The 14,969-nt window shown below is 38.3% G+C and overlaps 1 protein-coding gene across 5 annotated transcripts in view; it reads left to right on the top strand.

The window, feature by feature from the left end:
• Positions 1 to 14,969, top strand: part of Ptpra (protein tyrosine phosphatase receptor type A) — a 142,809-nt gene that overhangs the window by 54,100 nt on the left and 73,740 nt on the right. Inside the window, exon 2 of one of the 5 annotated variants that reach the window (XM_074074456.1) lies at positions 13,572 to 13,633. The exons of the other annotated variants lie outside the window; for them this stretch is intronic. The gene's annotated coding sequence lies outside the window, so the exon portion shown is untranslated. The remainder of the gene's footprint in view (positions 1 to 13,571; positions 13,634 to 14,969) is intronic. 5 annotated transcript variants of the gene reach the window in all.

Raw genomic sequence — 14,969 nt, 5'->3', positions numbered from 1 at the left:
TCTATCACTTATCACATTTGGGAGGTGACTTGATTAATGCTACTAGGCTGTAAGTCTCATGAAGGCAAGGATTTACTTATATTTATTATTTCATTCCTGGTACCAGCAACAGGACCAAGTACTCAGTAAATGCTCAGGACCCCCCCCCCCCCAAGTTGAATGCATTTTTAAGGAAGTATCAGGGATTTTATAAGTAGATTTTCTGTCATTGATTAGGGTAATCATGTGACTTTTTATATTTTGAATTATTTTATGAGGATTTTTACAAATACATTTCTTTTTTTTTTTTCATTTTTCTTTTATTATTCATATGTGCATACAAGGCTTGGTTCATTTCTCCCCCCCTTTCCCCACCCCCTCCCTTACCACCCACTCCGCCCCCTCCCTCTCCCCCCACCAATACCCAGCAGAAACTATTTTGCCCTTATTTCTAATTTTGTTGTAGAGAGAGTACAAGCAATAATAGGAAGGAACAAGGGTTTTTGCTGGTTGAGATAAGGATAGCTATACAGGGCATTGACTCACATTGATTTCCTGTGCATGGGTGTTACCTTCTAGGTTAATTCTTTTTGATCTAACCTTTTCTCTAGTTCCTGGTCCCCTTTTCCTATTGGCCTCAGTTGCTTTAAGGTATCTGCTTTAGTTTCTCTGCGTTAAGGGCAACAAATGCTAGCTAGTTTTTTAGGTGTCTTACCTATCCTCACCCCTCCCTTGTGTGCTCTCGCTTTTATCATGTGCTCATAATCCATTCCTACAAATACATTTCTTAATAATGGGCTGTGGTTAAATTTCTGAAGTAAAACTTATGTTATACTATAACATATGCTGCATTCTCTTTGCTAGAAATTTAAGATTTAGAGTTACAGTTCTCTGTCTCTTTCTCTCTGCTTTTTTATCAAGGTTATGCTAGTATTTTCATAGTTTATTTATTAAACTATCCTATTTTCAGCTTTTCTGTACCCTTAGGTTTTAAAAATGTGTCCTGTAAACTGCACAAAGTTTAGGTTTTGTTAGTTTACTTAATGTAATTAGTATTTAAATATAAGTCTACCATCTTACTCTTTGCTTTCTATTTGCCCCATCTGTTCTGTGTTCCTTTCCCTTTCTTACTTTTTGGATTGACTGACTTTTTTACTGCTCTATTTTTTTCCCCCTCTTGGGATTATAGACTGTCTTCTTTTTATTTTATTTATTTAGTCATTTATTTAGGTCTTGTTTTGTTTTTATTTTTGAGATAGATCTCACTATGCAACCCAAGCTGGCCTGGAACTTACTGTGTAGACCAATTGGCTTGGTACTCCGAATCCTCTTGCCTCAGCCTCCTGAGTGCTGGCTTTATAAGTGTGCACCAGGACATCTGGCTGTACGTAGGTCTCCTTGAGACAAGGTCTGGCTATGTAACCAGGCTACCCTCAAACTTGAAATACTACTCCCTTTGCCTTAGTAATGCCGGCATTTCAGGCATGTGCCACCATGCCCAACTAGATAATTTTCTTTTAGTGGTTACCCACAGATTACAGCATGCAGCCCAGATTTATCACATTAGCGTAATTGGTATATTAGTTCATTGGTTCACCTTAAATAACATGAAAATCTTGGAACACTTTAAACTTATCCCATGTATATATGTTTATGTGTTCTTAATCTTTTTGAGATTATTTCTCATCTGCTTGAAGAACATCTTTTAGTAATTTCTTAGTGTAGTTATGCCAGTAATGAATTCTGATGAGTTTTCTTGGTCTGAAGGTTTTTTGTTTCACCTTTAGATTCTTGAGAGATATTTTTGCTGAGTATAGAATTTTAGGTTGGCAATCTTTTCTGCCCTTTGAAGATAATTAGAAGATGATTCCATTGTCTTCTGGCTTCTGTCTGTATTCATTAGGGCTCTCCAGAGAAACAGAACCAATAGAGTGTGTGTGTACTTACGTATGATTAAATTGGATATTTTCCATATGTTAAATGTTATATGCTAAGTATATGCTATATATAGATAGAGGTGTTCCTTGACCTACAGTGGGGTTACATTCCAGTAAACCCACTATAATTTGAAAATATCTTAAGTTGAAAATCCATTTACTGTAACTAAGCTACCAAACATAATGTGTCATAGACTACTTTAAATGTGCTTAGAACAAAATCATGTAACACAGAGCCTGTTTTATAATAAAGTGTTGACTATCTCATGTAATTTATTGTGTATTTTAGTGAAAGTGGAAAAACCATGATTGTTTGGATATGCTTTGCATTATAAAGTTGAAAAAAATCGCATGTCAAGTCATTGTAAGTCGGGGACTGTCTGTAAATATTTATATAGAGATTTATTTTAAGGAATTAACTTTTGATAGGAGAAACCTACAGGTAGAAGATTTCTGGAAGGAGTTACAGTTCAAGTTCAAAAGCAGTCTGCTGAAGAATTCCCTCTTTTGCAGGAAAGGAAGGTCAGCCCTTCCTCTATTCAGACAAGTGATTAGAGGGAAATGTCCTTTACTCTGAGTTCATCAATTTAAATGTAAATCTCATCTAATTATAGAATCTTCCACAATAATGTTTAAGCAAATATATAGATAACTGTGTTCCAGCAAAGTTGACACATAAAATTAACCATCACAGCTTGGCACCAGTACACATCTCTTTAAGCCATACTTAATCTCTAAGTAAGAACAACAGTGAGGTCATATTTCTGATTAACATGATAGGACTATCCAACATACAATTGAAAACATATCTCTTTCCCCATATGAAGATGCAAAGTCCTTAGATGGTGTTATTTTTTGCAGATTCTGCAATTTTTAAATACTGTGATGTGAAGTTAGTAGTACTTAAATATTATGATCAGCTGATAGTCTATTTTTCTTTGAAGAAAATATTTATGTATCTAATGTTCTATATACATAGAACATACATAACACACATTCCCAAATTTAGTAGTTTAAAGTAAACCATATAGCCTGCTACGATGGCACAAGCCTATCATCCCAGCTACTTGAGAGTTAGAGGCCAGTCCAGGCAAAATTAATGAGGCCCTATCTCAAAAAACAAAACAAAGGGGGAGGGGGTGGCAAGACATGGCTCAAGTAGTAGAGGACTTGCCTAGCATGTCCAAAATCTTGGGTTCAATCCAGTACCATGAAAAGAAAAAAGAAAAGAAAGGGAGTGAGGAAGGAAAGGAGGAGAGAGGAGTGAAGGGAAAAAGTAAACCATCTAATGTTACAATTCTGTGAATCAGCAATCTATGTTTGGTTCATCTGTCATCTTGACTAGAGTCATTCATGGAGTTGTAGGCTGCTAGTAGTTCATCTGGGGCTGAGATTGTCTTTAGCACATGTCTGGCAGTTGGGCTTTTCTCTCCATTTAAGGAGGTGTGCTAAGGGTTTTCACATCATGACAACACTGTTTCCAGAGAGCAAAATGACAGCTGCAAAGTCTTATGAGGTGTCGACTTGGAAGTCACCATCAGTTCTGCTACATTTTATTGATTTAAGCAAGTCACGGGGCCAGCTCAAATTAAAGCGATAGGGAAATAAACTTCACCCCCCTCTATAGGAGGCAGTGTCTAACTGTAAAAAGTATGTGTACAGGGGTAGGAGCTTTTGTGGCCATCTTTGCAAATAGTCTACCACTGTGTCTTTTTTCCTTCTGACTGCCTTAAAAATTTCTTTGTGGGTTTCCAGAAATCTTACTATCTGGACACAGATTTCCTTTTTATTTATCTTGGAAGTTCTTAGGACTTTTAAATCTGTGGTTTGATGTCCTTTGTTAGTGTTGGAGAATTTTTAGCCCTGTCTCTAAATATTTCTTCTGAACCATTTGTCTTTTATCTGGGACTCAAATTACATGTAGGTTAGATTATCTCCTTGTATCTTCCCAGTTACCTTCTCTGCTTCATTCTAGATACTTCCTTTTGGTTTATCTTTCAGTTCACTATTCTCTTTTAAGCTGCATTTTACCTGTTCTTAAATCTATCTGTTAAGAACTTTTTATCAGTTATTGTATTTCTTTCCTCAATTCTAGAATTTCTTTTCTCTATTTTTGCTGTGCTAGGGGTTGAACTCAGGGCCTCACCCATAGTAGGCAAACACTCAACGACTGTATTATACTCCAAGCCCTCTGGAATTTCTATTTGGCCCTGTTTTAGCTCTGTTACTACATTTTTTTAAAAATGCACTAATTCTTGGCTGAAACTCTTAATGCTGTGGGACTATTCTTATCTGCTTCCTGCTGATTCCCTTGTTGTCTCCTTATGGACTATACACTTCATTTTTAAAATTGTTTGTAGAGCCAGGTATAGTGGTACATTTCTGTAACCCCAGCACTTAGGAGGCTTAGACTGGAGGATCTTGAGTTTGAGGCTAGTGAGTATAAGGACAGCCTGGGCTACATAGTGAGACCCTGTCTCAAAAAAAAAAAAAAAATTGTAGAGAGGGTTTGAGACTTAGTATTTTTTTTTTTCCCCTAGAGAATATTTACATTTGTTTCTGGCCTTGCTTAGGGGTCTTGAGTCATTTTAATCCAGTTTCAGAGACTGAGATGTTTTTAAACAGGACCATAGTTCCTTCCAGGGACCAATTGACTTCAGTCTTCTACCTGTAGCACCTGTTTGTAGCATAGCTGGATACTGCGTTGGACCCGTGAGCAGAGCAGACCTGGTCTTTGGTCCACATGGAGCATAGTCATGATTATAATTGAAAAGCAAATATATATATATATTTAGTAAATTAAGTTCTGTAAAGTCAGTGAGTAGTTGCTGTGGTGGTGAATATTTATAGAGTAGGGAGGGGATGAAAACAGTTCTGCCATAACTAACTGGAACAGATTTTGTTAAAGCTGACTGATGAGAAAGTAATAGGAACAGAAATTATCAGAGTGAAGATTAGATAACGACCAAGAAACTATGCACAGGAAGGAGGGGAATAATGGGACAAGGTGAGAGGGGGTTTGAGATTGATTTAGAATTATATTGATGAGCTCTGGGACATTATTCCCCCTCTCCATTTTTCTCCCATTTCCCTTCAGAAAAAAAATAATTAATAGACATTGATGAATCTAGGCTCTGTGGTCTTGGACAAGTTACCCAATTTTTCATTCAAAGCAAAACAGAAGGAAGAAAGGAAGACAGCAGACATGCAAGTGAGAAAGGAAGAAAGCACAAGAGGAGCGAGATTGTCATATTTCTTTGTGTTCCTCATAAGTGTTTGCACAGTTGACACCTGTAGTAGGATTCTAGAAGTACTTGTTGATTTAGCAGAATGAAAACAGATCATATATTTTTTAATCATTAAAGAGAAAATAAGAATTTTCCATCTTGTTTCTCTATTTCAAGGACAGAAGAAATGAATTAAAGTGAAAAAGAGTTACATTTTCTCATGGGTGAAAAGAATTTCATTGACTAACCTGAAATGTTTTGGTCAGAGTGAAAAAAGGCAGGGGTGGGGGGAGCGGGAAAATGCCTCAGAAGTGAACTCTCCAAGGTCAGGAGTTGCTTTCTGCCTTGCCTTCACGGCCTGGCACAAGATAAAGAATTTAACTGAGCAAATGAGTGTTCTTCTGTTTTGAAGTAATTTGAACTGTCATTACCTTACAAATAAAGTTTACCATGCATATGCATTCCAAAAATTGAGATTGAGAAACTTGTTTTGTTGTTGTTGTTGTTATTTTCATGATCTTACTAGCCCAAACTTCTGGTCTGAGCAATTTTAGAATTTTACTTTCTTCAGAGCCCAGCAGTCAGAGAACATGCTGTTACACTGAGGTAAAGAGTCTACTCAGCCTCATGAATATACTCTGTCCTTGGTCATAGACCCTAGGATTTGATCTGATATATGGGAGGGAAAGATTGAAACTTAGAGTTATACTTCTTGTATCTTAATTTTCCAACTGTTATGTAAAATTTTCTTTTTCTAGAAAGAGACTAATCTGGAATGAGAATGAATTCTCATCAGTAAAAGCAAAGCTTTAAGTAGGTCATCTGACTTTGCTTTTATGCTCCACATTCACCCTGGTTATAAAAGGGCTTTTCATGAGTTTTCTAGGCTTTCATCACTGCCAGACTCTCCACAGGCATTGTGGAAGAATTAAACTACCCACCCTCCCCCATGCTGGTCCCATGGACTCTTTCGTACAGTATAAACTGGACTATGTTTAGCTCAGCAGGACTCTGAAAACACTGAATCCATGAATAGCCCTCCTTCCAGATAAGAGAGTCAGTCAGTATTGATTAATGTCATAGCCATAAAAGTTAGTACATGACAGTATCTAACAGATATGGTAACTTGGAGCCCTAATTTTTGCCAAATGCTTAAGCCAAAATTTAAGAGTTAATGTTATTTATATAGAAAATTTACATATAGTTTCTGTCAATCCACTTGGATAGGAGATTGATGCTAAGTGCTTCAAATAACCTAGATATGTACTCATAACTTTTTTTTTTGTGGCAGTACTGAGGTTTGAACTCAGGACCTTGCACTTGCCAGGCAGGGACTTTACTACTTGAGCCATACTCCCAGCCATCCCTACTCATAACTTTTTAAAAGAAGTTAGACTGCCAGGCATGGTAGTACACATGTAATCCCAGTATTGAGGAGATCCAGGCCACCCTGGGCCACATAGCAAGACCTTGTCTCAAAACAAAACAAAACAAAAATCAAAACCAAATAATTAATAAATAAGTAAATAAAAGAAGATTATAGTAGCCAAATGGAAAGTAAAGAAAGGAAGGAGGGAAGAAACTAGTCACACTGAAATTGTTTCTCAGGAGTGGAGAAAGAACAGAAACATGAAACACTCCGTTGTCCCCCTCAATGCTAAGGTTTGAATTTAGGGCCTTGTGCTTGATAGGTAGGCCCTCTACCATTTGAGCCATGCTCCCAGTCCTTTTTCCTTTAGTTCTTTTTCAGCTAGGGCCTTGTGTTTATGCCCCAGATGGATGGACCATTAATAAATAGGATTAATCCTCTACTTTCCAGTGTAGCTGGGGCAAAGGCATGTACCACTACCTCTAGCTTTTTATTGGTTGAGATGAAGAATCATGAGCTTTTTGCTCTGGCTGGCCTCAGTCCTCCTAAGTAGCTAGGATTATAGGCATGAGCCACCCACCATGCCTTGCTTGAAGCATGGAATTTTGAAGGGTTATTTTGCAAGCTGCTTGTGACATAGTCTAGGGGTAGGATAGTAAAGGACTTAACATTTTATTGGTATTTGCATTCTTCCGAGATCCATACTTCTCAAGGAAATTTAACTATACAGCATTAGCCATATTTATTGATTTTTGAAGGAACATAACCTTTCATTTACATAGGTTCTGAACAGTTGTGGCCAAATTAGTCTCTAGGGCTAATGCAGTTTACCAACTGCATTGTTCCTACTGTTAAATATTCCCTTAACATCTTCTTGGGTTTTAGCCTCTTCTTAAATCTGTTACATTCTCACCCATCTCTACTATCTACCTTCCTTTCCTATCACTTCTAGACTGACTCAGCAACTCAGCCATTCTTTTACCAGTATTCAACCCCACTGCTTATATTTTGTTAAATTTACCCAGCAAAACCTTTATTCTATAATGTTCTCCAAACCATTAGTGTTTAGAGTATTTTTCTAGAAAAGAATTCTAGAAAAAATGAGTTTTATCACATCTGGGTTGCCCAAAGTCAGCAATTCCTGTCATTTTCTATAGCATCATTATTAGTTTTGTTGCTTCTAAAAACTTTATCCCACTCTCTCCCCCCTCTCTCAGCCTTTCAGTTTATTGCATGTATCACAGAAAAAATCTTGAAGATGTCCAATTGTAGCTCCCTCTTTTTTTTTTTTTTAATTTCTCCTCCTTGTACCTTCCCTTCCTCCCCATCTGGTCCTTGTTAACATTTACACATAATTAGTTGTCTCTTGAAAACCTAACTTTTGCTAGAGTATGAGAATCTTATATCTGGGGGGAGGGAGGGCTACAGAGTGTAGTTCAGTGGTATAGCACTTGCCTGGAACACACAAGGCCCTAGGTTAGATTTCTATCAGCGCGCACGCACACACACACAAATCCTCTTAATTGTTTCAATACCTTTACTCCCCATAATTTCTAATAGTTTGCCTATATACTCATAGCTTCTGCAAATAACAATATCCTTTCTAAATTTTACCATTCTCATTTCTTGCTATAAAGGCAAGGACCTCATATAAATACTGAAAAGAAGTAATAATAGGTCACTTTGTCTTATTCCTAATTTTTCAAAGGAATGCTTTCCGTGTTTGTTGAAGAGAATTGCAGGTTGTTATTGTTGTTGTTTTGAAATAGTAACTCTTTGGGGAGGCCAAGCCTATAATTCCAACTGGAGGCTAAGGCAGAAGGACTACAAGTTAAAGGCCAGCCTGAACTACATAGCAAGACCCTGTTTCAAAAAACAAAAAAGTAACTCTCTCCAGATTAAGGATATTTTCTTCTATTCCTAAAAGGATTTTTTTAAATCATGAATTCGTATATTTTTTAGCCAGTGTATTTTCTACATTTATTGAAATGATATGACCTTTCTTCTTTAACATAGGTGAGTTATGTTTATAGATTTTATATTAAAATATTCATGTATCTCTTGTATAAATTTAAATTGATCATAATTTCTTTTTTGTATGCTGCATTCAAGTTTTCAGAATTATTTGTCTTTAGATGGTAGTATCTTTTCAACTATTATGTAGCTATTTCCACTTTTTATTCATATTAATTTGTGCCTCCTCTTTTTACCTGGCTTATTTATTTACTTGTTTGTTTGTTTATTCATTTTGCAGTGCTGGGTATCGAGTTCAGGGCTTCACACATGCTAGGCAAGTGCTCTGCTACTGAGCTGTACCCCCAGCCCTGTTTTGTTAATATGTCAAAGAACTAGGGCTGGCAATGTGGCTCAAGTTGTAAAGCCCTTTTCCAACAAGTTCAAGGCCTTGAGTTCCAATCCCAGTATTGCAAAAAGAAATTTTTTTTAATAAATAATTCTTTGGCTTTGTTTTTATTTGTATTAATATGTTTTATATTTTTTTGGTTTGGTTTGGGAGGGATTTTTTTTTTAAGTGCTTGATACTGAACCCAGGGCCTTGCCCATGTTAAGCAGGTGTGCTACCTACCAATGAGTTGTGTGTGTGTTTGTTGTTTGTTTGTTTTGGTGAAACTGGGATTTGAACTCGGAGTCTCAGCTTGCTAGACAGGCACCCAACCACTTGACCCATGCCCCCAGCCGTGTGTGTGTGTGTGTGTGTGTGTGTGTGTGTGTGTGTGTGTGTTTGTGTGTTTGTACTGGGGTTTTAATTCAGTGCCTTGCACTTGCCAGGCAGGCTCTCTACCACTTCAGCCACTCCACCAGCCCTTTTTTGTGATGGCTTTTATTCAAGATAGGGTCTCACGAACTATTTGACCTGGGCTGGCTTCAAACCATGATCCTTCTGATTTCTGCCTCTTGAATAGCTAGAATTACAGGCGTGAACCAGCTTTACTTGTTTCCTTATTGTTGAGCTTCAAGAGGTATTTATGAGCCGGATGCCGGTGGCTTACACCTGTAATCCTAGCTACTCAGGAGGCAGAGATCAGAAGAATCATGGTTCAAAGCTAGCCGTGCCAAATGGTTCTAGAGACCCTATCTAAAAAAAAAAAAAATTATGAAAAAAAAAGGACTGGTAGAGTGGCTTAAGGTATAGGCTCTAAGTTCAGACTCTAGTACCACCAAAAAAAAAAAAAGAGGCCTTTATGTATCTGGATACCAATCCTTTATCAAATATATTTTTTCAAGATTTTTGTGTGTGCATATATATATATAATTTACCATTTAAATCATCTTTAAGTGTACAATGTATGGTATTATTAAGTATATTCACCTTATTGTTTAGCCATCCCCTCCATACATGTCCAGAACCTACTCATCTTTACCAGCTGAAACTCTGTGCCCTTTAAACACCATCTCCCAATTCCCTTCTTCCCGCCCCGCGCCACCCCCCACCCCGAACGCCTAGCAACCATCACACCATTTTCTGATTCTACAAATTTGACTATTACTCTTGAAATCATACAATATTTGTCATTTTATGCCTGGCTTATTTCACTTAGTATAATGTGTTCAGGGTTTCTCCATATAGTAATATGTCACAATTTCTTTATTTTTGTGTTGCTTTTTGTAGTGCTGGGGATATAACCCATGGTCTTGCACATGCTAGCAAGCACTCTACCACTGTGCTACATATCCATTCCAGAATTTATTTCCTTTTTAAAGCTAAATAATGTTCTATTTTGCCAGGTGTCAGTGGCTCACACCTGTAATCCTAACTATTTTGGGAGGCTGAGATCCGGAGCATTGCAGTTTGAGGCCAGCCTGGACAAGTAGTTCACAAAACTCCTATCTCCAAAATAACAGAGCAAAATGGACTGAAGGCATGGATCAAGTGGTAGAATCTGCTTTGCAAGTGTGAAGCCCTGAGTTCAAACCCTTGTGCCACTGAAAAAAAAGAAAATAGTCTTTATGTATATATCACATTTTATATGATATATATGCTGATGAACACTTGGGTTGCTTCTTCCTTTTGACTAATGTGAATAGCTGTGAACATTGGTGTACAATTATCTGCTCAATTCCCTGCTGTCAGTTCTTTTGTATATATTCCCAGAAGTAAAATTTGTGAATCCTATATTTCTTTACATCCTCACCAACACTGATCTCACTATGTAGTTCAGGCTGGCCTTAAACTCACAATCTTGCAGGCTTATTTTCCCTAGCAATTAGTGATTTTTGAGCATCTTTTCATATGCTTATTGGCTGTTGGATATCTTTTTAGAGAAATGTCTATTCATGTCCTTTTCCCCTCTTTGCTTTTTTTTGGAGTGGGGGGCAGTTCAGGTGTTTGAACTCAGGGTCTGGTACTTGTTAGGCAAGCACATGCCCACAGCCCTTTTGGCTTTAGTTATTTTTCAGATAGAGTCTCATGTTTTTTGCATAGGGCCAGTCTCTAACCCCAGTCCTATCTATGCCTTACAGTAGGTGGGACCACAGGCACATGCCCCCACACCTGGTTTATTGGTTGAGATAGGATTTTGCTAACTTTTGCCTGGGCTGGCCTTGAACCCTGATTCTCCCAATCTCTGCCTCCCAAGTAGCTGGGATTATAAGTATGCACCACCATCCTCAGCCCCCTTGTTTTTTGTTGGAACTGGGGTTTGAACGCAAGGCTTTGTGCTTGCAAAGCAAGTGCTCTACCACTTGAGCCACACCTCCAGTCTGTTGTGCTCTGGTTATTTTGGAGATGGGGGTCTTGCATACTATTTGCCCGGGTTGGCCTTGAACTTCCAGCCTCCCAATCTCAGACTCCTGAGTAGCTAGTGTTATAGGCATGAGCTGCCACCACCACTGCTCAGCCTTTTCCCCATTTTTAAATCAGTTTGCATTTTGTTGTCATTGTAGTTTTTTTCTGTAGTCTGGATTTCAGTCCCTTATCAGAAGCTAGAAAAATGCAGTTTACACACATTTTCTCCCATCCTTGGTTTACATTTTCACTCCTTGATAGTGACCTTTGAAACACAAAAGTTTTTAATTTTGATGAAGTTCAACTTATCTGTGTTTTATATTGCTGCCTATGCATTTTTGGTGTCATATCATTGCCAAATCTAGTATTATAAAGGTTTTACTTGCCATGCGGGGAATTGAACCCAGGGCCTTACTCCTGGCAAGCACTCGACCTCTGAGCTACATATCCAGTCCTATGAAGCTTTTGTTGAGTATTAGACTTTTGGATCTTACATTTAGGTCTTTGACTTAGTGTGAGTTAATTTATGTATAAAGTTGAAAGTAAGACTCCAACTTCATTCTTTTTCACGTGAATACCTCGTTTTCCAGACTCCATTTCTTGAAAAAGCTGTCCAATGAATTGCTTTTGCACCTTTTGTCAAAAGTTTTTTGAGCTAACATAGTGGTACATGCCTGTATTCCCAGCACTTGAGAGGCCGAGCCAGAAGGATTGTGAGTTTGAGGCCAGCCTAGGCTATATAGTGAGACCCTTTTTCAAACAACAACAGCAAGCGTGTATGATTGTGTGTGTATGTGTGTGTGTGTATGCTGTAAAAGCACTGTATATTTGGGTACATATGAGTATTTCTGGTTCTGTAGTTTATTCCGTTTTTCTGTCTGTCCTTCTGCTCATACTACATTGTCTTAACTGTAGTAGCTTAACATACAGTAGAGTCCTTTCATTTTATTGTACTGGTTTGTTTTATTTTTTGTTTTATACAGAATAAGCTACACTATACTTGGTTTTGTGATGCACTTTATTTATTTATTTATTCATTTTTTGTAGCTCTTCTTCACTTTTTTCTTCTTTTTTTTTATTATATTCATATGTGCATACAATGTTTGGGTCATTTCTCCCCCCTTCCCCTCCCCACCCTCTCCCTTACCTGCTCCTTATCCCCCCTCCCCAAGCCCTTGCTACCAGGCAGAAACTATTTTGCCCTTATTTCTAATTTTGTTGTAGAGAGAGCATAAGCAATAATAGGAAGGACCAAGAGTTTTTGCTAGTTGAGATAAGGATAGCTATACAGGGAGTTGACTCACATTGCTTTCCTGTACATATATGTTACATTCTAAATTAATTCTTCTCAAACTAACCTTTTCTCTAGTTCCTGGTCCCCTTCTCCTATTGGCCTCGTTTGCTTTAAAGTATCTGCTTTAGTTTCTCTGCGTTGAGGGCATCATGAAGCACTTTAAACAGAACAAATGCTTACCTGTATTCTTTCTCTTAATCTATAATATAAATTTATGCCAAACTTTATTTTATGTGTGTGTTCATTGTCGTTACATAATTGCCTTTCTTGCCTCCAGGCTTAGCTCTGCCATGGTTCCAAACTGAATTTTTCCTTAGGTGTAACTTAACAATAGATTCCATAGCCTTAGTGCTCCAAGTCCCTTTTCTGTGAAAGGAAACAGCTTTCAGGGGACTCTAGGTTCCACTAATATTAGGGGGGGTCTCTTTCCTTTGTTTTGGACTTCTTTATTAGGTTGTCTATCTCAAGGGAAGACCTATCAAGATTGCTAGTGTTTTAGGTTGTCTGTCTTAAGGGAAAAACCTATCAAGATTGCTAGTGATTTGAGGACTTCCTCAGAAGCTCTGCAGCAGTTTCTCAAGCTGTTTTCTCTCACTGACAGTTCTTTGTTGTGCTGTTCCTACTCCACCCTCCCTTGGTGGCATGTATCAGTTTTCTACTCATCACCACCCACCTATTCCTGCCTCTTGTGCTTGTCATATGTCTCCTGCTTAGCTTGCTCATTGCTGCTTTTGTTTCTGGTACAGCTGTCCTCTTCTCTTCTTTGGCTTTCTGCCTGACTTCCATGGCAGCGGCTGTCATTGCCTGTCTGCTGTCCTGCCCCTTCTCCCACCTCCCTTGTAGGTACCACATGTACTGTAGTACTGTACATTCTCCACATAGGCCCCGAAACTGGTCAACCTACTGCATACAGCATTGTGATAACACTGAAGTCAGACACCTGGGCCTTTCATATATCTCCAGCAGCTCATTAAGTCTTTCATTTTCTATTCCTGTAAATTCTCTTGTTGGTTTCCTCTAGATATTCCTGCCCTCCTCTGAAGTCCTCCTACTTTATTGACTAGATTACTTCTGAAGACATTAGTAAGTGACCTTTCTTACCTCAAACTGCCTTAGTTGATCCTCCATCCTGCTGTTAATTATTGTTTCTAAAAATCCACATTGTTCCAGTCAATTTCCTTGTGTTCAAAGGTAGCTGAACCACAGTGGTGGTTCCCTATTGTGCTCACTGGTAAGTCAGAACATTTTATTTTGGGGGAAAACAACAAAATTCATACTATTGTGGCTCACAGGCCCCTTGGTGATATGATGCCCACCTATTCTCACCTCATTTTGTGCATTATACCCTCAATCCTACTAGCACCAATCTTTCCTGTCTGCCATTTTCACATTCATTTAATGAGTTCCAGGCCAGCCTAGGCTACTTAGCAAAACCCTGTCTCAAAGAAACAATACCCATGCTGGATGGTGATGGCTCACACCTGTAATCCTATCTATTTGGGAGGCTGAGATCAGGAGGATTGAGGTTCAAGGCCAGCCCAGGCAAATAGTTTTTGATGCATGACTCAAGTGGTAAAGTGCTTGCAAAACCCTGAGTTCAAACCCCAGTCCCACAAAAGGGAGGGAGGGAGAGAGGGAGCGAGAAAGGGGAGGAAGGAATGAAGGAAGAAAGAAAGGAAGGAAGGAAGGAAATGTTTTTAGACATTCAACATTAGGAAAACTACAGCTATAATTTTTTTCAGGATTTTCTTTGTCTTTTTTTCTTAGGGCTTTTAAGTATTGGTAAAATCAGTTTTTCTATTATTTGACTGTTGAACATTGCTGATTGAGCAGCCTAATTAATATATATGCAGTAGAAACATTTTTAAATAAGTAAGAAACATTTTGCAATGAAATAAGGACCACATACTGACCCTTTGGGTGCGGTGGAGCAGGAGAGAATACAGTGCATGTGCCATTGTGTCCAAGATGTTAGGGAAATACCCAGGCTTCATGACTCATCTTCCAGAGACTCCTTGCTTAGTTGTTCTATACTCAGTTAGCCAATGGCTTATGATTCACAAGTGCTTTTTGAAAAATGAGCAATTATAAACTTGGGTTTGTCCCGTTATTTTGGTTTTCCTGGAATATATAATTCTGTCTTTACTCAGGCCAATTTTGGCTAATGGAAAACGATGTTTAAGGCAGGTGAGAAAATTACATATAATCTACTCTTAACAAAAGCAATCAGAAAAGATGAGTTAAAATACTTTGTGTTGGTTATTTTTGAGATCCTGCTTTATTCCTGGGCTGACTTGGATTGTGATCATCCTTCTATTTGTGCTTTTCCACATAGTTGGGCTGATAGGCCTGCACCATTGCACCCAGCCTTTGGCTGAGATGGGGTCTTGCAGACTTTTTGCCCAGAGTGGCCTGAAAC

Source organism: Castor canadensis, chromosome 5 (assembly GCF_047511655.1).
Source record: "Castor canadensis chromosome 5, mCasCan1.hap1v2, whole genome shotgun sequence".
Classification (NCBI taxonomy): Eukaryota; Metazoa; Chordata; class Mammalia; order Rodentia; family Castoridae; genus Castor; species Castor canadensis.
This window is presented reverse-complemented; position numbering and strand designations above follow the sequence as displayed.